The sequence below is a fragment of the Cavia porcellus genome, unplaced genomic scaffold (genome assembly GCF_034190915.1).
Source record: "Cavia porcellus strain 051 isolate PalLab524CR breed Dunkin Hartley unplaced genomic scaffold, mCavPor4.1 scaffold_2, whole genome shotgun sequence".
Taxonomy (NCBI): domain Eukaryota; kingdom Metazoa; phylum Chordata; class Mammalia; order Rodentia; family Caviidae; genus Cavia; species Cavia porcellus.
The window spans coordinates 142,085,309-142,110,820 of NW_026947485.1; the positions used below are offsets into that span (position 1 = coordinate 142,085,309).

The following is a 25,512-nucleotide window of genomic DNA, read 5'->3' on the forward strand; positions in this document are numbered from 1 at the left end:
TATCCCAGAGCCATGTAAATGAGTAAGCTGTGCCCCACATGTAAAGCACAGAGCATAGACCTGTGAAAAAAGTTGAAAAGAAATTGAGACCAATCAAGAACTAGAGAATTCTCCAGATTTGCTTTCTGTGCTTATCATTCTCATTCTTAAATATCAGTTTCCAAAACAAAATAAGAGCCCAGAAATGTGTGTGTGAAATGGAAAGTAGGATAAACAGATTAATTATAATCATTGAGAACATATCTGTTGAAACATTCACCACAAGTAAGTGTGCAGTTTATTATAAAGTGCTAAATAAACCTCCCAGAGCTTTTCTTATCTTTCTGAGATTATGTTAGTTCCACAGATGAGAAAATAATGTATAAAGGATTCAGAAACTCAGAAGCCATTTCTAACCACAACTTCAGCTCACTCCTGTAAGTTCTATTCTGCTTCAATGCAGAACAGGTTGCAAGGGACCTGGGAACTGCAGTGATTTTAGTGCCTAATGCCAGGCTCAGTCCCTATGTTATAAGATCTGTTATAAAACTTTATATTTTGGGGTTATGAACTTTTTTACATAATAAAAGCCAGTCCTATTAAAATACAAGATGAGTGGTTAACATGCTTTTCACAGACAGCCACTGAAATGTATGAAGCAAATAAACTAGTGAATTTGATGAGTTAGTGAAAGAGGGGGTGAGATTGATTAGAACCAGGTGAAAGCAGGTGAGGCAGTCACAAAATGTATACAGAAATTAAACTCATCTCAGCAATAGTGTGTGCGTGTGCACATGCATGTGTGCAGCACTTGTGTAATTATGCAGTAGCACTATATGTTAATTAATGACTATCTCTTAAAACATGTTGTTTTCTGTGAAACTAAATTGAAAATACTTAAGATACTTCTAAATCATTTTTAATATCCCTTTCTATTCTTTACACAAGTTGATCTTTTTAGTTTGCTGTACTCAATGTCCTGTAATTTCTAAATTTCAGTTGTCAGCATCCCTAAAATTAAAAACAAGCCCTGAATGCAGAATGCTTCCATCAATGAGGAGAACAATTCCATGGCCCAAACACTTACCAAAATTATCATGGCATATTTTGTGTGTAAGAGATACCCCTTTGATGTAAGTGCCAAGGCCGTTACCATGGAAACCACATGATTCAAGTCACTTCCTAATTCTAAAGCACCTAATGTTCACATCTACACTAATTTCCCCAGAAGCTTGACCATACTTGACATTTTAAATTATAATATGGCAGAATTTATTTTAAGAAAATGAATGATCTATCATTCATAAGTTAGAGATGCAAAATTTTGAAATATGTGGAGTAACCCATATAAAACTTAGAATATGAAGCAATGTTTTATTCATTTAAAAATTTTTTTAGTATTATGACAGTACAATTCTCTAATTTAAAGTGCTTTTCTTTTAACTGAGATATCTAAGATAAAAGTTAGAATGAGTCACAGTGTATTATCTGGGAGTCATAGTATCTTGAAAACGCAGGGGCTGGAAGAAGAAAAAGTTATTTAGGGGCATGTCAAAAGCATCTGTGTAAGTATAGATTTTATAGATTTTAAAACCCTTAACCATTCCATAGTAGCTCATAAAAGCATCTGTAGGTCAAATAGCTAAGTCATTTATGTTATAAGCTCTTTTTAAAGACAAATTAACTTCTAATTGGCATAACTGTATAGGGAAAGATGATTTAGGTGTTGTTTTCATGACAAATAAAATAGGAAAGACTATTCTAAAAAGTTGATTCTCAGTCTCATAGCTGGCTACTGAGTAGTTCACTCTGAGGTCCGTATAGTGCATTTTTAGTTCTAAGAGTAAAGATTTTATGTGAGTCCATAGGAATCATAAAGATAAATAAAGGGAAACCTTGATGGCTGTGAAGGTAGAGAAGATGTTTACAGTTTAAAAAAATAATGGAGCAGTTCCATCTCTGTCTAATAAGAACAACTGATAAGCCTTTTTGCCTTTTATTTCTAGTCATGATTCACTCGTTTTAGTTTTCCTTATCTCTCTGTACCATAATTGACTCAGTTGTAAGGGAGAGGATTATGCTATTTGTATAACATGATCATTGAATTATTTCAGTGGACATTTTCTGTACTATATCAACAATTAAAATGTTATTACATGGGTACAGGGCTATACCTTCTGAACAGGATGCTTGAGTCACATGATACTTAAAGCTATATTCCACATGTAAATGTCTACCACACTACAGGATTCACTGATCATCTTAAAACTGGGAAAATGGGAAGTAGAGAATTTTTGTTTCCTTCTCAATTCTACTGACTCACTAGGAAGTTTCTGTCAAAATGGTATTTTAAATATATGCATACTCTGTTCTTTACAGCCAAAATAAAGTAGAAAATACTTTCGTTTTATACAAACACACATGCATATGAATATATAAAATCATGTATCACCAGTGAGTTAAAATTTGTATGAGGCTGTGAAAAATAATGTGCAACTGTTTCAGCACTGATACCGGTTTTCAGTCTAGTACTTTTTAAAAATTGTGTACTTCTAACTGTATATTCTAAATAATAATTAAGGATTCTGTCTGAATATTTTTTTGTAATCTGGCCTGAAGCCATGTTTTTCTAACCAATGAAAAAAATCTTAATCATGTTTTCCTGTTACTCTATTCCAGTGTTAGAACTGTTTATTAGCATGTTACTTCCTGATTACATTAATTGGCTGAATACAGAGAACAATCTGTGGAACCAGATGTTGTTTACTCCCACTCTTCCTGGGCCTCTGTCCCCATTATCCTCACCTGGATTACTTATAAAGCCAAGGCTCTTTGTCCCCTTCACTGTACACTTGTGGCATAAGAAATCATAGTCAGTGACATGGAAAAATTAAGAAAAAAACAAGGAAAAAGGGAATAATCAAGAAGTGACTAGATTGAGCAAGGCAATGAAACCATGTAAATTTAAAATTCAAGAAATTTATCTCATAGTCCTCAAAATGGCAAATTTTGACCTAATTTTAGTTTTGAAATATATGCAAATTAGCTTGCCACTTTCTCAGAACTATCAATTTTGAATTGATCACTGAAAATCCATTGAGACGAACTATTTTCAGTGCTTTTTCTTACTTTTTTTCCCTAAACTGTCTGGCTAAGCTCTTGCCTACCCCTACAAAATTAATTTTGTGAGATATTAATAAAAAATTCTGAGGTTTCAAATCACTTGGTATAGGGAGTTAGGAGCACACCACTCCAAACAGGACAATTGCTTCCATTGGTTGCTGATTTGAGATATATTGTATGGACCTCAGCTGCAGAACAAATTAATTGTCACTGTGGGGAGTGAAGTAATTATCCTATCTTTCAAGGACTCCACTGTGTCACATTTAATATAAATTTTGTTTAAAACTCTAATGTACCTTTATGAAGTCTTAAAAATCCTTATTTTCAGAAGCCAGATCTCAGCGTGAGTAAGTTGTCCAAAGACAAGTGGACAAAGATAATAGCTAAAGCTAAAAGTTGGTGCCTTTAGTTTATCTAAACTCCGATCACTATATGTATATCTTTGGAAAGAAAGGTAGATGTTACCAGGACCAAGAAGCAAGGGAAGTGGCCAGTGAAGTCCCTCCACAACTACAGTTCTGAAATTAGGTTTTACAAAGAATCCCCTAGGGAGCATGGTAATATTGCTTGTTCTTTGTGATACCCACACAGATTTCAAGAGCCTGAATTTTTAACAGATATCCCAGATAATTCTGTTGTGGATTGCAACTTGGGGAATCATTTTCTAAAGATATTAATAATAAAATTCTATCTATCCTTCCACCAGTGCATTCATTTAGGTGTATATCTTAGTTTCTGATTTTTTTTTCCTTGAAGGAGAAAAAGTTGACTGCTTTCACCATATGATGGTTGTGGGGTTTTTTTATGATGGTTGTTTTTTATAGCTTTAATTCCTCCATTGTCTCTACTTTTCTCTCTACTTTCTTCCTCCCAAGAGAACTGAAGAGTTGATTATGCTTTCTTCAGATTAATTCAAAAGGTGTTTTATATTTGTAGAGTAGCTATTTTATGAGATGTTGTTTTCTTTTTGATAAGACCAACATTTAAGATGGATATATATTGTTTTGAGGAACTTTTCTTCTGACACTTTTAGTCATATACATTGACATTAATTAGGAGGCACAGCTTATTTAAGAAGTATGGCCTGTACTGAAATCAGACATAAAAGTAGGTGTCCTTGAGAGTGCATGTCTCCAAAATAATAATAAATTGGGAGAAAATACGGATAGCAACAATTTTTTGTCATGAGACAAATTTTTAATTTACGAAATTACATTTTCCATAAGCTGATACATTTTTCATGGTAAAGGGTTATTGGTGACACTTACTAAAGTGCTGCAACATTTTGCTAATTTAAAAAAGGTCTGCTTTAGATCGATTGTGACCTTATCAATAGGATGATCTCATTCATCTCCTTTGGAACCTCTTGTCACAGTGAGCAGCAATATCTCTGAGCTGCATCTCCTGTGATTACAAAATTAACATTAAAGAGGGTTTCAGAATCAGTGTGGAGCAGAATGAAACATTTTGTGATCTTTCTTAGTTATTAGTTTTTAAAATGTGAAACATCTTTGTAGTCATTCCTACTTTAAAAAAAAAACTTTAAAAATACGAACTCATAGTTCTGATTATTATCCACTCTTATTTTTTCCTAAAGACGAAAAGCATTTTAGACAAGACGGAAAATTATTTTGTAACATGTTTAGAATCTGTGATTCTTTTGCCCAGTACTTTTCCTACTTAGAGCATTAATTTTACTCATACATACATTATTCTTTGTGTTCTGTACAGTTTTCAAATGTCAGGAAGTATAACAAAAGATGAAATCTGTTAGTTTTCTAGCATTTTTTCCTAAGAAACTGTTTCTAATTAAAAATAGTTTTTTATATCTTGAAATTACTTACAAAAGGAGATTCAGTGTTCAAAATGCATTCTGAATTCCATACCTACACCTTTTTAAGGTGTGTCAGTAATGAATGAACGTGAATTTCTTCTGTGGCTTTGGGAGTATAGCTCTGACTTTAAAGTTGTATCTGTTTCAGAGCAAAGATTGTACTTTCTATTGTTCTTGAGCCTAATTTTATAGCTAATAATAATAATAAGTTCATTTTCCTATAATTAACCTTCTTCCCCTTCTCTTCTGCTCTTCATGTTTATTAATTTTGTCCAAACCATTTCAGCTTCCTAATAGTAGTATTACTTTAATTTTCCTTCATTTCTAGTCATCTGTAATCAAAACCATTTTTTCTCCATCTGCTATTTCATTCATCTCTCCTTTTAAATCTGCTTCTTCTCCTATAGACTCATGAATGTGCCATAATATGTCAACTTCTTTGACTAATTAGAGAGAGAAAAAGAATTCTCTACTTTGGAGATTGTCATTCTCCCTGCATACCAGCCTAAACAATTAAAATCAGCTGTCTTTGCCAACTAATAATTGTTCAGATTGAATGTAGGACATTGAAATACAAATTTTTAAGACCTCTATATTCTGTAACCATGTTCTATCCATCAATCTACATTGCATGATTCAGCCTAATTTCTAAACTGATATTTCCTAATGAGACAGTACTCGCTCCTTAAAGCCATAGCTATTTTAAATTACTTGCACATGATTCAACCGTGTCAGAAAAAGTAGTTATTTAAATTACCTGTTTTGGTGATATATTTTATATTTATTTTTTACCCATATCCATCTTATTTTCTGCGTAATTACTACTTATCTTTTCATTTAGGGCTAATATGAGAACTAAAATGCTCTTCTAAGAGAAATATTTGTTCATAACTCAGTGAATTTCTTTGTTTTTAATACTCAAAAGTAAAAAAAAAAAATAAGAGCATTTTATTCGTGTTTTAGAAACTGTCAGCTAGTAGCAGCAAGTTACAAAGAAGCATGATAGACCATAATGAGAATTTATTGAATACCTACATATACACTTCTATATGTATATAAGTCTTATGAGAAGTATAAAGCACTTCAGAATATGATCATTGGTGACACAGTAAGATATGTGATTAAGTATTAAGATAATCCTAGAGCACTCAGTCAGTGTGCTAAGAATTTAGATGAAAGAGAAATCAATATAAATTATTTTGGAGAATTTCACTGAAGGGCTGGTATTTGCATTTGTCTTTGAAAAATGGAGATAACCTCAGTGTATTATCCTTTCCAACGTCTTATTGATTACATTTAGACCATAAAACAAATTTCAGACATGATTTTAAGATTTCAGAGAAGGGTAACCTGGAGAGATACTCATACTGGAGCTAACTGGAAACAAAAAGTAAAGAATTTGAAGAATCTGGTTTGGGATGTTGTAGTCATGATTTCTACTAAAAAACCACATGAGACCCTAGGGCTAGAAATGCAAACAATTATATAAAAGAAAACAAACAGCCAGGCGTGGTGACACACACCTGTAATCCCAGCACTCAGGAGGCTGAGGCAGGAAGATTATTGCAAGTTCAAGACCACCCTGGGCTACAAGTGAGCTTATGGCCAGCCTGCTAGACCAACTGTTTTGGGGTAGGGAGGGAGGCAGGGTGGCAGCAAGGTAGGGAGGGAGAGACAGAGAGAGAGAGAGAGAGAGAGAGAGAGAGAGAGAAAGAGGGAGAGAGAGAGAAGTGTTTTAGAGACTCGTGAATAAAATAGTCAAGGAACTTGATAGCCTTTAAATTCCATTTTCAAAAGTATAAAATAAAAATCCTAAAATTCCTTAACATTGCATAAAGAAACATCTCAGAGTTTTCCATGCACAAACAATTGTTGAACCCATGAAAGAACATCAAGGACAGAATTAGCCAGCATGATGTGACAGTTTATGTCTCTGACATCCTGTCCACTGTAGTGTCTATCTACATTGGAGCAGGATTTCTCAGAATGGAGCAATCACAAATCCCTATATATATGAATTTTATCTGGTTGTTTACATTAATGTGTCAGGAAATTAATTTTTGACTATTCTAAGAAAAGCTGAACTTCTTTAGGCCAAATCATATTCACATACCATAATGTGTGAATATTTTAATATACTATTTGTGCTATTTAAGTAGTTTAAATAATCTTGCTACCATCTCTGATTATCTATTGTAAGTCTACATTTTGGAAACCTTCTTTAGTTATCTTAATTTTCTGGTGATATATTAAAATAGCACAGTCACCCTTGTCAGCCCAAAGAGATCCTAAAACTTCTAATAATACTTTTTAACCCTTTAAAAAGAAATGATTAAGCTGTGTGTGGTGGCACATGCCTGAAATCCCAACACTCAGGAGCTGAGGTAGGAAGATCACCACAATTTCTATGCCAGCCTGGGCTGCATAAACAAGTTCAAGGCCAACCTACACTGCATGGTGAGACCTGTCTGAAAGAAAAAAAAAAGTAATTATACTAAAACATTCATCACTTCTAACCACTTCTTTAACCCAGTCTACAAGTAATTTATAAGACTAATCTCTAGAAGTGATGCAGAAGTAGTTTTATTAATATGGGATACAGATGTGGAAAAATTTTTAATTTTTGCTGATTAAAGAACATAAAATTATAGAAAATCATTATAGGAGGATACAAGGAGTAAGTGCAAAAATGCTCGAAAGGACCACCAATTAATGATTATATGTTTATATACTTGACATATATGTTCATACCTGTTGTTTGTGGGGTTTTTGGTATATGTTTTTATAATACTGTGTTTTGAAAATCCAGCTGAACTTTTCTTTTTCAAAACTAGTTTTGTGCAAGTAAACTCATAGACTGATGTACAGAGAAATTCTATTGCTACAGTTGATCTATAAAAGTTACTGTCTTGGACTTTTTCTCTATCTTCTTATTCTGTATTTCCTAGGCAGCTTTCACTATTATAATGTATTTTGATGCAGTAAACTACCATTTTTAGTACAATTGTGTGCTGAATACTTTAATACATTATTTAAACCTTACAAGAACTGTTTTTGCAAAGAGAAATTGACACTTCACGAGCTAAATAAAGAAGTTGCCTGGGATCAAATAGACTAGTGATCAGCAGAGCCAGGATTCCAAACCCATTTGTTTAACTTGCTCATATACTACCCTTTATTTGTTGGGCATCTGCTCAGAACACCAGGCTCATGCTAAGGATGTAAAGTGAAAACAAACAACAGAAAACCTACATTTTCCATCCTCATCATATTCAATCTAGCTGTAGAAGGGTGTTGCCTTTCCTTTGTGGCCCATCTGGCAATACCTGACTGGTGCTTGCCAGGGTTGGTGTTTTCCCTAATATCCAGTGACTTTTAACTAAGCACTTTTTGTGCCAGAACCTGCACTGTTTTTCAGTGCCAATATGACTGTTACCGAAAGCAAGCCACACAAAATGTTTTAATTATTTTGACATCATTAAGTATTTTCCAAGTCTTCTGGAATTCTTTCAGCAAAATAGAAAAGAAATATTGCAATGTACAAGAATTAAGCAGCAATATCACTCATATGCATTAAAAACGTGTTTATGCAGTGTGGGTTAAAATTCTCAAGCACATCCAATACCAGGCCTGAGCCAGTAATGAGACTTACTTTTTTCCAGCCCCCTTGACCCGCTGCCTAGCCAGTCCATTATGACAATAGCAGAAGCAACTGTGCTCAGTGCATCACAGGATGACAGCCTTTCCGGTGTATGCCTACCATTTATTAGCATATTAGTGGCCAGCCATCCTCCAGATGCCCAGCCGTGACTATTACACAAAGAAAACATTAGCTTTCTTGGATGTAGTTATTATAATTTGAAAATTAGTTTTGCCTTCATGGCTGCATCACATTTGGAATCTGTCTTTGATGTTGTTATTAGTTAGTGCTCGTGGTGCTCATGATAACTGTCATACATTAATCACATCCATCATGTGACTCTTAATTTGCTCTATTATGATAAATGGATTTAGACGCAAACTTGCAATTACCTATTTTGAGGTTAATAGCAGATTTGGGGTTGTAATTGGTTCCAAATATTCAGTTTAGAGAAATTATTTCTTATCCTGGTCTAAAATATGTTCTAAATGAGCAAATTGTATTTTTTATACTAGCACTGAAAAATTGTGCCAGATGAGACCATATGAGATATCTGAACATGGTAATCACACAGAGTTTTTAACAAAACAGAATATTTGTATTTTTCAGGGACTGTTCTGCTCTCTGCCATTCTCACTTATTTATCCCATTGTTACCTCAGTCTCAACTTGTTCTAAAATATACATTCTCTGTTTATGTGTAATGTTATATAGTGATTTTTTTTAAATATTACTGGTGTTAATGACATATAATTAAACTGTTTTGATCTAATTGCAAGAAAGGCATTTGTAAAGGGTGTAATATACTTACCCTTTTTATTTTTCTTGAGTCTCCTTGCTAAGTATTGCATATTTAAAATGACTGCATATCCAAAATTATGTCAGAAATCTCTTTCCAAATGAGCAGAACAGTCTTTGTTAGGTCCTCTCTGATTACAGCAACTTATATCTTTGCTTAGAAGGTCTGCATGGGTTACTGTTTTTTTTTTTTTAAGGGGAAAAAAATGGGTTACTGTTTTTGTGCTGCAACTATCTCTTCTTATATATGAATTTCTATACTATCAAGTACTACTGATACTTCATTAAAGAAAAATCTTCTCACAAACCTTAGTAACAGGAAATCATGGGCATATGGACTGTCAATAGTAATTGAGACGGTTGTATGAGATGGCAAGATGGGACTTAGAGTTGGGAAACATTGAGAACATTGAGAAATCAACTAGTTCAGAGTAGCATGGAGCCTAAGAGCCTAACTTGGGAGACAGTCAAACTGGATTTACTTCACATTTCACCTACTTACTATTGGACAGTAAACACAGCACTTGTATCATTTTCCTTAGCAGGGAAAATTAAAGTATCTATCTTACAGAGTTGTAAAGATTAAATAAGTAATTGTGAAAAACCCTTAGTACGTTGTTAGATATTAGTATTATTATCTTACCATTTAGTCTGTGCTGTCATCCAAAAAGGGAATTCATTCCACGTGGTTTAGAGTTTGATTATTTAACCTGTACTTAAGTTTTTCCTCTGAAAAGTCACCGTTATTCTCCCAAGTGTTTTTGTCACATTTCAAATAGTTCTAGAATAACAATTCAAGTCATCTTTTTTTGTAATTTGTATACTTTTGATCTGGTCCTATTCATTAAAATAAATGATATTTTGTACAAAAAGTTTTTCAAATGTTTGAAATCTATTCTTCCAAGTGTATTCATAAGGTTAAAGACCTCAGGTACCTTAATGTTCATGTATAGCATTGTTTACAGGTACTTTATCTTTGGATACAAATTGGGTATCTTTTAAAATATATGGTACCCAGAATAAAACTTAAGTATTATTTTTCCAGTGTAATACACTACATTTCTTGCTCTACTGTTTGGTTTTTGGTTTTTGCAGTACTGGGTAATGACTGGTCTTCTCATTCTGCTTACATCCTTAGCCGAGTTATATTTGTTTTTGTTTTGAGGCAGGATCTCATTAAATTACTTAGGTTGGCCTTGCACTTGTAAGATGCTTCTGGCTTAGTCTTCAGAATAAATAGGTTTACGAACGTGCATGTTGCAGCTTGTTTTAGTTACTTACGGTCTCATAGTCTTAAGTTTGTTTAGGTTGTCTCTACAGTGGCAGGGAGACAGTATGGAGATCACTGATGCTCTCTCTTAAGTGCTTGTAGTTCACCAAAAATCCTTAAGATCTTTTCATACTAATGAAATGCCTTAAACCATTTTTAGTACTATTGATATTTATCCCCAGTACAAAACTTTATATAAAAATAACTTAAGTGCCATCATATGCTGGTTGACATAGTAATGAGAAAAGGGTATAAAATTGGGAGATCATTTTTACATTGTTCACTAGTTTTCTGAAGTGTCTACCTTAATGTTACACACAAAATAGATGCTTTGTCTTTATTGACTGTTAAGTGTTCAGAGTTACACCCATTGAATGCTTGCTCTCTTTAGTGCCTTATGAATAAGTCCTGCTTCTTAGCTGCATTTTATAACATTAAATTTGTTATATAAAGAGAAGTCCTTTAACTTGCTTAAGCTCACATTCATTCATGGTAAAACAAAAACTGGACAGGAATTGAATCGTCCATAGTTAGGTGATGGTTTGACGTGAAAGCCACTGTTAGGGCATTGAAGAGTGTTCTCAAAGGAGTGACACAGGCAGCTTTATGGGTTAAAAACATGGCTGTGGCTGCTGTGTAGCAGAGATTGAAGAATAGCTGAAATGCAGACAAGGAGGGTTCCTCGAGGCTGTCTACAGTCTAGGTAAGAGAGGGTCATGCCAGGCAGAAGGGCACAGAAAAGAAAATGTTTTGCAGTCTGTTCTGAGTTCGAATCTTCAAAATCTGGTGACCAGTCAAACCTATACATTCAAGGAAAGCAAGGATTCTAAGTGACTTCAGGTTTTTATTCAGTCATAAGATAATAATTACAATGCAGAACTAATTAGTTAAAAAGACTTAAGTGTATAATTATGATAGGTTAGTCCTCAGGAAATAGTTGGATGAATAAATAAATGTGTATGTTAAAGTTAAAAGATCTACTTTCAAATGTTTTATTTCTCTATTACCCTATATTTTTAAGAAAAAATTATACGGGTTTATGACCTTTAAAATGGGTCTTTTTCTTTTTAACTATAGTATCTTAAGAGATTTTTCTCTCTCTAGAAGAAAATGCCTAACCCATGAGAAAGTTGGCAGGCAGCAATTCACATTTGTTCCTTTATGTTTCCAAAGCTTTATAATCTTTTCAGATACATTTCTATGAGATTAAGTCATGGGTACATGTGTTTAAATGCATCTGTTCTGTTCTAAGTATGTTTAGAATGTTTTAAGTGCAAAAGGACTAGAACTGGAAGGATATAGGAGGAGAGGATTGGAGGGAGTTACAGAATTTTATCTCTATAAAGAAGCTTAGACGTAAATGTCTACTAAACTGCTTACCTTAATTAATGACCATGGAAGTTAGTCTTCATCTAGTCTGGAGCCCTAGATATTCAGGCTAATGTAGTTTTGCTGCAATGATTATTCTTGAAGCTATCTTGGTAAACTTTGCTCTTTAGACAAGCTATATAAGAGAAGAAATTAAATTACACTTTTAAGAAAGTAGTAGCATCCAGTAGTATAGTATATCACTGAGTACTTCACATTTTAACAATCCGTAGGTTATATAATTGAGAAAGGAAGGGACAAGAACTTAGAATAGATGCCTTGGTGAGACACAGTATACAATCAAGGTCAGCTAAACTGGAATAATGATAAATGAGGTCCAGTAAGCACCCAAGCACATGGAGGCCAAGATGAGAAAAAGTTGTCAAGTGGAGTAGTAACATATTCTACACACACCAAATAAGCCTAGGAACCTTAGAACCTAGGCCAGCTCTGCACCATGTCAGAATTTCAGGCCCATTAGCAAAAAGGAATAAACTTCTGGCATTTCATTTTTTGAGCTAAAACCAAAGTCATAGTACACAAGAAAAAGAGACCTTAAAATTGCCACTATAGAAATGCCAAGGTAATAACCATTGTACTCCTCCAGGTCCTGTCAGATACCATTTTCTGATCAACTCACATAAAATATGTAGGTATACAAGAAGCTGGATTTAGAGCTCACTGAGAGAACAAAGTGAGAAAAAAACAATATAGTTTTCATAATAGAAAAGCTATCAGTGTATCTCATTAGATACTTTGCTTTTTTAAATTAATGAATTTTGAATAGGATATGCATTTATAGAGTTAAAAGTGTAAAAATACTAAAAAAAATATATGTGGAAAACCATATACTGTTGTAGGATGTACTGCCAAGACTCATTACTGTGGACTGCTAAGCATTGTTCATATTTATCCCAGCATGAATTGTTTTGCATACCCAAGTAAAACAAATACAATATTTTTATTTCCTTTCTTCTTTTACAAAAGAATGCTATATTATACATACTGTTCTACAGACTTATTGTTTTCATTAAATCACTGTAAGGAATTTCTCATTAAGGCCATGCGAAGTCCAAACTGAAAGTTCAAGACTTTCTAGATAAATGTTTGCAATTCAAGATTGATATTAAAACTAAAAATGCTAGAATTTTGGACACTGTGTTTAAAATGGCTTTATCTAAATACATTCTTTTGTCTAGAGGTGTTAAGGAATTGACATTAACCATTTACATTGTTTTGTTTGTTTATTTATTTGTTTTACAGATGAGACAAAAGTAGAGTGGCTAAATTTTGAAGCAAATTCTAATTCTAAAACTAATGATACTGTATAATAGCATAAAATCTGTTCTCAGGGATTGGAATAAGTCTGTCAGATTATCATTACAGAGGTACATATTTATAGCAACCACCTCCAAAAACAAATATTTTTAAAATGAGTTTTTTAACCTGAGAAAATTTTAAATATTCCAAAATGCAAAAGAATGGCATACAAACATCAATACATCTTAGCTTTAAAAGTAAATACTTGCATTACCTTTGGCCTTTTGGCTAAGATCAAATATAAAAGTAAATGCTTCCAAGGACAATTTAATCCCTAGTTATTTCCTGTTTCTCTCAAAAGTAACCACCTCACTGATTTTGCAAATTATCATTTCCTTTTGCTTTATCTGAGTACTTGTAAACAAAATATAACCTTTCCTTTGCAGGTTCTGAAAGTTTATATAAGTGGTATGTCATTCTGTATATTCTTCCACATCTTCCTTTTTTGTTGTCCAGCATTATGCTCTTGAAATACATCCATATTGACATATGTAGTGCTAATTTATTTTTGCCCTCATATACTATACCACTATACAGAGCAAATCAAACTTAATTTTCTATTCTCCATTGATAGGCATTTAGGTTGTTTTCTATTTTTGTTACTGATAGTGTTACGATTAAAACCCTTTATGTATCTCTGTTTTAGTTACTTTTCTCTTGTTGCTGAGATAAAATACCTGACACTCAAAATGAAGGAACAGGCGATTTATTTAGCTTAATGTTTGTGGAGGTTTCAGTCCATACTCAGCAATCTGCAAGGCAGAGTGACATACTGAGGGACAGCCGTTCATGGTGACTGCTGCAGACACCAAAAGCAACAAGAGCAAAAGGGCAAAAAAGAGGAGCAAGCCTCTTTCCCTCCCTTATAATGTATGCAAGCTACCTGTCTAAAGGCAGGTGCAGCACTCACACTGCCAATCCCAGCACTAGACAGTCACAAACTCTAAATTCAGCCACCTTTGAAAGTCCCTCATGACCATATGAGGTTTTGATGGTGTTGTGGGGGGGGGCATCCACGCATAAACCAAACCAATCTCCCTATATTTAAGAATAAATGCAGAAGTAAATCTTCCACTTTACTGTATATTGCCAGCTTTCCCACCAAAATAATTTTTGTTAATTTATATTCCCATCAGGTATAAAAGTTCTGATCTTGCAACATCTTTAGCAGTGCTTGGTATTGCAAGATATTTTGAGGTCTGCCAATCTGGTGGATGTGAAATGAGTATCATTTATGGTTTTAATTTATATTTACTTGATTTCTGATAATTTGGACCATTGTAGTTATGTTTATTGAATGTTCAATTTCACTATTTCAGATTGCCAGTTTATATACTTACTTAAAAAATTTCTTTTTTCCTATTAATTTATAGTCATTCTTAGGATGCTAATCTTTTGTCAGTTATATGTTTCGTAAGTATCTTCTCTAAATCCAGGGTTTTACTTTGATTTTTATGCTGTGTTTGTGAACAGATTTTTCCATTTAATGCCATTATAGTTACCTCTGGTTTAATGTAGTTGAAGTTATTTTGTTCCATTTTGCCTTTTGAGGACTTTGTCCAAAATTTATAAAGTTGATTTTCTCTTCAAATATCGGTTTGTATTATGTTATATCATTTATCCACATGTATCCAGTAGCCTATTGAGAACTGTGACTATCTGCTTATTGAGTACTCTATTTTTTAATGTCATTTATTGAATGACATTATGAAACTTTCCTATCAGAGAAAGCGCACATGTGTTTCAGGATTGCTGTTGTTTTTAAAAATATTTTTAAATTTTTCTTTTAAAATTATATTTAAAGCTTGCTGTACATTATTTAACTACCTACCATCATTGGCAAATATGTTCTATTTAGGTCAGATTTGATTTTTGGAAAAGATTAAAGCTTTAGAATATAAAAATAACTTTTGGTTTAATTTGAAAGGAGATGTAACTCTTAACAAAATATAAGTCATGTTCAGAATGAACATAAAGTCATTCCAAAGGCAGAGACATAGAAATATGAAAACTACTTTGAAATAACATTATTTTAATGTATATAAGGGCATAAAACCTTTATTATATTCATTTGAAATTTAAATATAAAGGCAAGTTCTCATGACCCTTCAAGCAGCCAAATGTATAAATAAGTGAATAAAATTCTGAGAGGTAAATGCAAAATAGACATATATAAAACATGGTAAGAGTGTATGAGGGAAGATCTGACTTTTCAGAGAAGTCAAGGAAGGCTGCACAGTGTTGTCTTTTGAACTGAACATGGGAGGGTGAATAGAAATTAGTCATATGAGAGACATATAAGACATGCAGCATAAGCAAACACACTAAAGGATAAAGTTGACATCAATATTCAAAGCACCTTGAAGATCAGGAGATTTGTTTAATGTTATCAAAGTGTTATATTTGGTGACATAGTTTGGTCTCTCACCACCAAACGTGGCTACCGAAGAAGTTTCAGCATGAAAGCATTGTGATGAGATTTACGTTTTTCAATCAGATTTATCTTGACAATAGAAAGATCAGAAAACTTCCTTTAAAGAAAGGCTGTTAGTATTTTTTTAATTTTTTGAGCTGTGTACTCTCGTAGTGTACTGTATAGAACAGAAGCAGCCATAAATAAATGCAGAAATGAGCAGGAAATTTCTTTCCTCTGATTAAATTTGTATAGCAAAAGCAACAGGCTGCTTTGATCCTGTGCAGTCAATCATGAACTACTACAGAGGAGAAGAGTTTGAAGATACTTTAGAGATTGGAAGGTTAACTAGAATGATTGTATTACCTTATAAGGAAAAAGATGAGATTCTAAACAAGGTCTGTGAAAATAGGGGTGAAGAGAAAGGGATTACTGAGAACAGTGTTGCAGAAGTATACTTGGCAACGCTGCTCCAGAATGGGTGGTAGGCTGGTGATGAGGAGAAGATAAGACCCAAGTTGAGCAAAGAGTGGTTAGTGATAGCTTTAATGAAGGAAGTAAAGTAAAGACAGATAGAAATGTATGCAGTTGTTTGTCAGTTTGGTTGGTTGGTTGGTTCTGTTTTGTATTTTGTTTTTGCAGAGGGGCTTAGTATGAGGGAAGGGGGCTTAGTGAAGGACCTAGCAGAACAGAATATATTTCATTTCTGGACTGCTTAATTGAAAGGGCTCATAGGAAAATGGACATTATTTAATTTATGGATCTGAAGCTTAGGAAACCCTAGTTCTCAAAGCATGTAGTTCATTGAAGTCCACATGATGCAGAGAGCATCAATTAGGACAAGTGTTATTCAGTAAGAGACAACCAGTGACGCATCTGCCTTACAGGTAGCTAACGTTATGGAAAAGATAGCAGGAAAATGTGACTACCCAGAGAAATACCCAAAACACACAATTTAAAGAAGGAGAGGTCTAATTTGCTTCATACTTTTCATGGGATTCAGTGCATTATTAATTGTGTCCAAGGAAGCAATATAATGGTAGAAGGGCATGGCCCAAAAAGATGCATAATTCATAGTGGCCGAGAAGAGATGAGGACAAGGCAACAGTGCCAGAAAGGAAGGGATGAGACCCAAGGCCATGTTTCTATGATCCAGCCAGACACACCCTCCAATGTACCCCACCAATCTTCTGGGAAGATCCCAAACTCAGTTAAATTGATCCTCCTTAGCTGCCACAGTTGGCATCAGTAATAGTTTAAAGGTAAAAATTTGGTGACTAGAGAAAAGCCTTTGATTGTAGCAGAAATTACACATGGAAAGGGATATAAAAGTTTCAAAAATAGGCTGTAGGACCTACCTCTGCAGTGTCTTAAATGTCATGGTCTTTCTCTTCCACTCTGCTCTGAACTCTAAGAGGATGAAATTTTGGTTTTAGAATCTTACATAATTTGAGGGACCAAGGTGGTAGAAAAGGGTCAGGTGGCTGAATGGTAGGTACTATAGGTATAATCATGGGCTCAGTAGATATGTTGGGTTATCTTTGTCCAGACTTTCATGTCTTCATCCATGTTCTAAGACATGGAAACACCACAGAACATCTGTGTCCCTGGCCTTCCATAGATGGTTACCATTAATGCACCTTTGAGATGGCAGTGGACCCTGTCATACGCAGCTGAGTCCTTAAGCCATTTGAAAAGCAGTAGTCATAACTGCCCAGGGCCAGTAGTTCAATAATAGAACTTCAGTCATGACAGTCACTAAGTGAAATCCACAAATTCTGTCGCTTTGTCTTCCAACAGCTGAAATGATTTAGGGATAGTCTGCCCTATGACCTCTCCTGGGAAAGGAGGTGCATAAGATGCTGAATTCTGTTCCTTTTGAATTCTTTAGTTCTCTTGATACAGAAAGTTTTTTCTTATCTTTTGAAATGTGAGTGCTAACTTGAAGTCAGTAAAGAGTTTCTCTTTCTGTATCTCTCACGTGGGATCAAGATTACATCCGTCCTCAGCCACCAAGTCTTGAGTTAATGGAACTAAAACACTCTAGGGAAGCATCCCAAACCTATTTGATGTTCCAAAGTATTAAAATTTGCATTAGGACTTTTACATTAGCTAAGGTGTCTATAAAAATACATGCTTGTAGACAGTTCCCCAGTGGCTTCACATCGGAAGAAATGGTGATACATCCATCATTCTACCTAAGGGCCGGAATAACTTTCACTCCTGCAGATACTTCTATTATGTAACCCAGCTGGTATTCTGTGATTGTCACTGGTAGAGTTTAGCTATAATTTTGTAGAATAATATAATGATATCATTGATTTTAACTTGTCAAGATACATTGATAGGAGCTTCTGGGATATAAATAAAAGAAAGACCTTAGAATGAGTGCTTTATTTTGTCACCCCATTAAATGCCATGGCTTTTCCATATTGTTTCATACTCTAGATTTCTGCATTCTGGCACACACCTTGCCAAACTCTGCATCTTTGGCATACAATCACAAGGAAAGTACTTTTTTATTTTTATTTCACTAAATAATAATTTGTTTGATACATGATGTAGAATCATATCTTACATGAAATCTCTGCAAGTAGTTTTGTTGTTTGTATGGCAAATGTTTAGTAAAGCATACTTTTTTCTTTCATAAATAAGATACCAGAAGCTGTTTGCTCAATATAGGCTAAATATTTGAATCACTTAGGAGCATTTTTATATACTGATGCCCAAGTCCTCCCTCAGATTAATCTAGTAACATTCTCTAAGGTTAGAGTTGATTTTCCCATAATTCTTTCTCTGTGTTTAGTATTTGTTTATTTGTTTGTTTCTATAAATATTTACTAAAAGCCTACTGTATTCCCAGGCACTAGCTGAGTAATGTACATATAATAGTGAAAAATACCAAGTTGATGTATCTTTCCCCCAATAGACAAAAAAGACTTTTGGAAAAGAAACATAATAGCACAAAACTTTCTTTTTTAATTTTTTATCTTCATTTTAAAGAGAATAAAATCAAAATAAAACAGAATAATGCAATCAAAACAAACCAGTAGGAGTGGCACAGGATTTCAAAACAAGTAATAGGAAATTAACAGTGGTTACCTTAATGCCTTCAAATTAGTTGTCTTCAAAATAGCTGCCCATATCTTCAAACATAGTAAAAAATCAAACGCAACAGAACAGAATAGAATAGAACCAATAAAAACAAAACAATAAATGCAATACAGAACTACAAAACAGGAAAATAGTAAATCCAAAATGGCTACCATAATATATTTTGTTATTTTTGAAATAACTGCCTATGCCTAGCTATAATAAAATCAAACAAGACAGAATAGAATAATACCCAACCCAAGAAAAACAATGAAAATGATACAGGACTTCAAAACAAGGTAATAGGGAATTAACAATGGGTACCACTTTCAGGAGATCGCCCATTCATGCTGCATTGCATATTATTATCCTGTGAATAGATGATCAGACTATCAGCTTTAGACCTACAAAGTCGGTGGAAACACTAAACACTGAAAGCATTAAATTGTATTTTACCTCATTAGCTATCATTGCAGCCCTGTGTTTCTCCACGTCAGCCAGTCACTTAATGTGGCAGGGATGGGGCGGGAGTCCATTTGCTTGTTTCCTAGCTTACATGCCAGAAAGGGCTGCCATCTTGTTCTCCCTGCAGTGACCTGCATATGGTGCCGACTCACAGGGAAGGCTTGCTTCTTGTTGACTGCTTGTGTTCTTCCCCTGTAGTCCACAAATGGCACTGACTCTAGAGAAGGAGCTGGCATCTAAAACTTTCTTTTCAGTGAACTAAATGAAACTATTAGTATCAATAAAACAAATCTGCATATAAATTGAAAGACTTTGAAACAACAAACTAGAGAATATGAGGAATAACTTGAACTTCTCCATACTTCCTATTTCTGTCTTCTGTTTTGCTCTTTACTTATTAAAACTCATATTTTGAATTTCCCATATAAGAGAAACCATGCAGTATTTAAAAGCTTATGTGTCTGACTTCTTTAAAAATTACCCAGATAACTCTAATGTGCAAATATGTTTGAGAACCTCTGTTTTCAAAATAATCAATTGTGTGTTTCCCTAGTTCAAATCCCTTTCTCCATAGAAAAGAGTTTAACCCCTTTGCAAAGATATTTAATTTGCTCCCCAGAATGACTTCACTACTCTTCCAGAAAAGTTCATGGTATTTCTCTGTTTATATCTTCACTCCAATTACATATTCTCAAGAGTTCTAAGTCCTCTCATCATATGTTAACACACACTTTGAGGAAGGGACTCTATTCTTGCTTATTAAAACCTTATCTTGATACTATCAAACAGAACGGAACAGCATAAAATCAGTCAAAACAAGGTAGTGGGAGTAATACAGGGCTTCAAATCAAGTTAATAGGAAATCAAAAAAGTTACTATAATATATCCTGCTAATTTTTTTATTTTTTCCCTTAATTAAAAAACAATAAATAAATAAATAATTTTTTATGAAAAAGGGGGAGATTGAAATAAAAGAGGACATAACAACATAATCATACAGATCAAAGTATGACAATTTAAGCAACATATGTGTTTCACCACAAGACAACCCGACTTAATAGTAGTTACCATAGTCTCTTTCCTTGAAATACTTGAATATAACTTCATATACTATAGCATCAAACATATCAAGACAGTGTGAAACCATTCAAGAGGATGAAAGTATTACAGGGTATTTAGAACCAGCTAACGAAAAACGAACAATGTTTGCGGGTATAGGCAACTACTTTGAAGGCAATAAGATTTACTATGATGCCCATTCTGGTTGACTATTACCTTCTTTTGAAGTCCTGTAATGTTTCCAATGTTTAGGTTTTATTGGTCTTTTCTGTACTGTTTTGTTCAATTTTATTATACCTAATGATATAGGCAATTCTTTTTAAGGAAGCAAGAGGCATTATGGTAACCATTGTTGATAACCTTGTATTCTGTTTTTACATCATGTGCTATGTCTATCCTTTGTTTTGACTGACTGCTTTGTTTTGTCATATTTCGTTTTATTCTCTTCCAAAAAAAAAAAGTAGTAAGAACTATGGGAGTAATAAAACCCAAAATGTGTAAATTTTGTTGTAAAAAAGAGAGGGGGGAAAAATGCTCTAAAGGATACAACTGCAAGGGTGTTTAGGTGTGTTAAGATAGATGACCATATTACTAAGTTTTCATTGGATCATTGAAAACAACTGTTTGCAGTCTCACTGTTTGAATGTCCACTTTGTATGCTTTAATCCTGTAACTTGAACAACTATTTCTAACATGACAATATGTAATCTATTAACTAGTGATTTCTTACCATAAGCATCACTACATTACTTCAAACCTCCCTGGTTCTCCCAAGCAATGTTTGCCTCTCTCTATACCTTGACCCCATTATCACTTTGAGTATGCTTTATGCCTCATATAGTTGTACTTGTGTTTATATCCTCTTTCTACAAAACAAAACAAAAACAAAAAATGAGTTATTTAAGGCTTGAATCCATGTCTTGATTTTTTGTATTATTTTATAGTACCTTACATGAACATTCAAAATTTGAATAAATAAACTCTATTTTGAAAATTTGTAACATGAGGATCAGAAGTGTGGGTTCTAGAACACATTTAAATGACAACTCCACCATTTAGTACCATTGTGATATAAACAAATTACTTAATGCTTCTACTCCTCAATTTCATTATTAATCAAATGCTTCAGAGGCATTTGAGAATTAAGTGGTGTACTATTCTTAAGGTAACTAATGTACTACCTAATGTACACTATGCATTACATAAATATTTGCTACTATATATTACTTTCTAATTGATTTCTATCTGTATGGAGCTATAAGTACTATCTGTGACAGGGATGGAGCATGGAACAGGTAAAATACAGTTAATAAGCTTTGTATCATCTGATGATCTAAGTCAGTTGAGCCCCCCTGCCCTTTTCTTCCAGGATCTTATTGGCTGACAGTGAAGAAGTTCATGTGGGAATCAGAATAGACTTTGGAAGACAGAGGATTCCATCTTTAAAAGAACATGATATAGCAAGAAAGTGAAAAATACAATATATGAATAGAATTCTATATAATTTTATATTATTAGTAATATGTAATAACAGAAACTCAGGAATCCCCCCAAAGTCTCACATGAAACGAGAATCTACAGAAAGTAGAGGGCTCTGAATTTCCTGCTGTAATAAAATAAATTAAAAAATGGATATACACTGATACTTCATGGCTTTATACCTTATGGATACTCATCCAGAGGCATCTGTGGCAGCCATTTCAGCATGATCCCTGGTCCATAAGCTGGTTCTGTGGAGTTTTTAGTAGTTACAAGGGAAAGAGAGAATACTGAGGAGGAAGAAAAGAGCAGAGTGTCAGAGCATTCACTTACTTTTTCACATTGTACACTCTTACAAGCACTAGGATTGTCAGACCTTAGATCTAATCTATCTCTATTACGATGAGTAAGAATTATGAAATAATGTATCTATAAGCATTTTTACTACATTTTAACCTACTTATTATATGAAAAATGACAGACTAAAGTTGTAACAGTTTTTGAGAGGTTGCCTAGCATATAGAAGACCTTGAGCTCAATCTCCAGCTCTGAAAAAAGGAAAAACAAGGCATATCCTATAGTATAATACCTGGGCTGTCATATGTACTTGTAACTATAAACTGTTATTGATATCACAGGCTGATGATGGTTATTAATTATCAATAACTCATTCATCACTAGGACAAAATTACTCCCGGGGCATATTTAAGAACATATAAGTCATATGAGGACTAGTCACATAGCTCAGCAGCATGGCACCTGCCTGGGAAGCACAAGGTCCTGAGTTCAATTCCTGATACCAAAAAAGACTATTGCTGGCAGTGATGCACTAAAATTTATATTAATTTCTATTTGATCCAATTGCAAATAATAATGCTATCTTGATTTTTGAGCCTGAGAATTTTAATATCATAGGAAGAAAGTTTTTAGGTCCGAGGGATAAAATGTTATTAATAATTGGGATTATATTCAACTAACTTTAAAATAATTATTTCATATTTAATGTATCTAAATATTTTTAAAATTTTAGATTCAATAATGACAATAGGATAAAGAAGGACTGTTATTGCTGAGGTACAAAACTGAAACATATGGCTGTTGTAGAGGATATGTTTGTGATAATATAACATGTGTGGCATATGGAGGAAGCCAGGTTGGAAGCCTTCTGAAGATTGGACTAATATTATCACCACTAAGTAGATGTAAGTTGCAGTGCCTTAGTAACCAACTATGTCTCTTAGCAATTAATAGAGCTTTTTAATAGTGAAAGCAAAGGTATTTTTAAAGGTAAAAATCATTTAGACACGTATTTACATAGAATTTATTTATTTTTATCTTAGTACTTAAAGATCATGCTGCTGGTTCTGACTAACATTTGTTAAGATTGATATGGCTAAAAGACAAGTGACTAATAGCCCTTTTCATTCTAGATACATAATAACTAATGACTTCGATGCCTAGAGTCATGTTTTCCCACATAGTTTTTCTCAGTGTGAGCTGTGTGGTTTCTTGATTACTGATAAGCAGACTGATCTCAGCTTCTGTGTTTTCCCTGAATTTTTTTTTTTAATTTAGTAGCTTTCCTATATCATTTTCAATGGTACTTCACTGGGTTCTTTAAAGCATTTATAACACTCATCCAGCTTACGTTAATCTCATTTCAGGTCACCATAAAGCAGTTGTTTTGTCTTAATCGGTAGGCTTGCATAATCCACAAGAAGTCTATTGTCAAGTGTACTTCTTCTGGTAAATTTGCTGCATTCTGGGATTTTGTTGCTGCTCTCTTATTGTTTACAATTATGTACAGTATTTTATGTGATGCTGATGAAATTGTGCATATAATCAGATGTGACCAGTTCAGGTCTCTAGCCATGTACTAGAAGTTTAGACATTCATCACTTTGATCTTGACCTTGTTGCTACAATGTGTGCACACACTGTCTGTGGACTCAAAGGTCACACTGGCCTTCTTGATTTGATTTTCTACTCTGTCAGTCAGCACACCATTAAGCAGAGTGCTGCCACTGACCCTTGTAATCTCAATATTGCCAGTGAGAGGTGTGTAGGGTTCCGCTGATGGGGGCAACTACGTGATCTCATGCTGTAATTCAATTCTGTGTGTAATTATTGCACACCTAGTACTTGCCAAAAATATACAAATAGAAATAAAGTACAACTTCTACCTTCAAGGAGCTTACAGTGTTAATTTTATGTTGACAAAAGTCCATCTCATGATTAAAAGAGACAGACAGTAAGTGCTGTTGGAGGTCAAAGCAGACTTATTAACATTCAACCACTGGTCTTACTCTACAAAAGGATTTATAATCGTGGCCTGTCTTTATGTGTGTGCATTGTAGAAGCTCCCGCAATAGCCTATAGCAGCAGCCCTTGAATGAGTCTCACGGGCTTTTAATGATATTCAGTTTTGTTAAGTGTAGTTTCCCAGAGGACTAAAAAATCACAGTCTAACACTGGCTCCAGAATCTTTTATTCCACTCTCAGAGATTTACCACACATAGTAGGTTGGATAAGATTAGAATACTTAGTTGACTATTGGGTGGTTCACATATATTGCATAATTTTTTGTCACTAATTCACCACCTTTTATGATTATATATGAGAGTAGGTATTTGTAGGAGTTTCTCATTACACAAATATGTTCTTGGCTTTTTTTAAATTTTAGAAATACTTTCATTTTTTCTCATCCATTTTTATATCCATACTTACTTTTAGTGATGAATTGTTTAATCTAATTTTTAGTTTATTTTATATTACTAAACTCTTCTTAGACTGCTTCAGCTAATACACAGTAAGTGCAAAAATAAAAGGTGTTTATCTTGTTTGTGTTGTAATTTATAACCAGAAGAGTTTACCATCACAAATATTTAGCAAAGTGGTCTTACTATCTAGCCGCATATTTACACATGGGATTTACTGGTGTTAGGTCAAAAGTCAACATAAAACAGGAAAGGAGATTCTGATGTCTCTGCCCTTGAAAATCTTTTCAGAAAATTTCACAAGCAGATCACTGCACTATGAAAATAATGGGCTGCTTAGCACATCTTCAGTCTTCACCTACATAGGGGCTTTTGTGTAAAACATCAGTCATTCTTCCAAGGTAGCGTCATCAGTAGTTTTGAATTCAAGAAAAGTAGGATAAAGGAATACTTGTTAGATCTGCCAAAGTAAAAGGTGACAAAAGAGGAAGAGGAAAAGTTAGCTAAAAGGCAAAAGAAAAATAGCAAACTTAAGAGGGTTCTCAGCCTTTGGGGATAATTTTAGAAGAAATAAATATTGAATTAACTGATAAGCTTCTTTGACCTCATTCAACCACAAGTTGAATCGTCTTACTGCAGAAAACAAATAATACTAAGGAGAAAATTGATTCTCTGACTTTTTATGACTATTAAGAATTTTAAATATTTGAGTGTGAAATAGTTCTATAAACATTAAAAAAATGTAGTGCCTTAGTGAGAGATTACTAAATACTGTCTGAAAATCAAGTTCACTTCCAGTCTCATCCAATATTGCAATTGAATACAGACTAAAAAGAAATTATCAATGCGATATAAAATGGTTACTATAGTCACAGTAATAACATAAATAAATGATATTTCTTTGAAGCAGATGGCATACAACAAAGTGGCCAATATAAACTACAGTATTATTAATA

General features: G+C 33.8%; 1 protein-coding gene and 1 long non-coding RNA gene across 3 annotated transcripts in view; both read left to right on the plus strand.

Moving 5' to 3' along the window:
• Fbxl17 (F-box and leucine rich repeat protein 17) overlaps positions 1-25,512 on the plus strand; it is a 446,310-nt gene that overhangs the window by 346,633 nt on the left and 74,165 nt on the right. The window lies entirely within an intron of this gene.
• LOC134475303 (uncharacterized) overlaps positions 1-25,512 on the plus strand; it is a 90,050-nt gene that overhangs the window by 16,330 nt on the left and 48,208 nt on the right. The window contains exon 1 of the long non-coding RNA XR_010046451.1: positions 1-25,512. This exon is cut by the window's left edge and continues 16,330 nt beyond it; it is cut by the window's right edge and continues 11,379 nt beyond it. This is a non-coding gene — a long non-coding RNA (uncharacterized LOC134475303).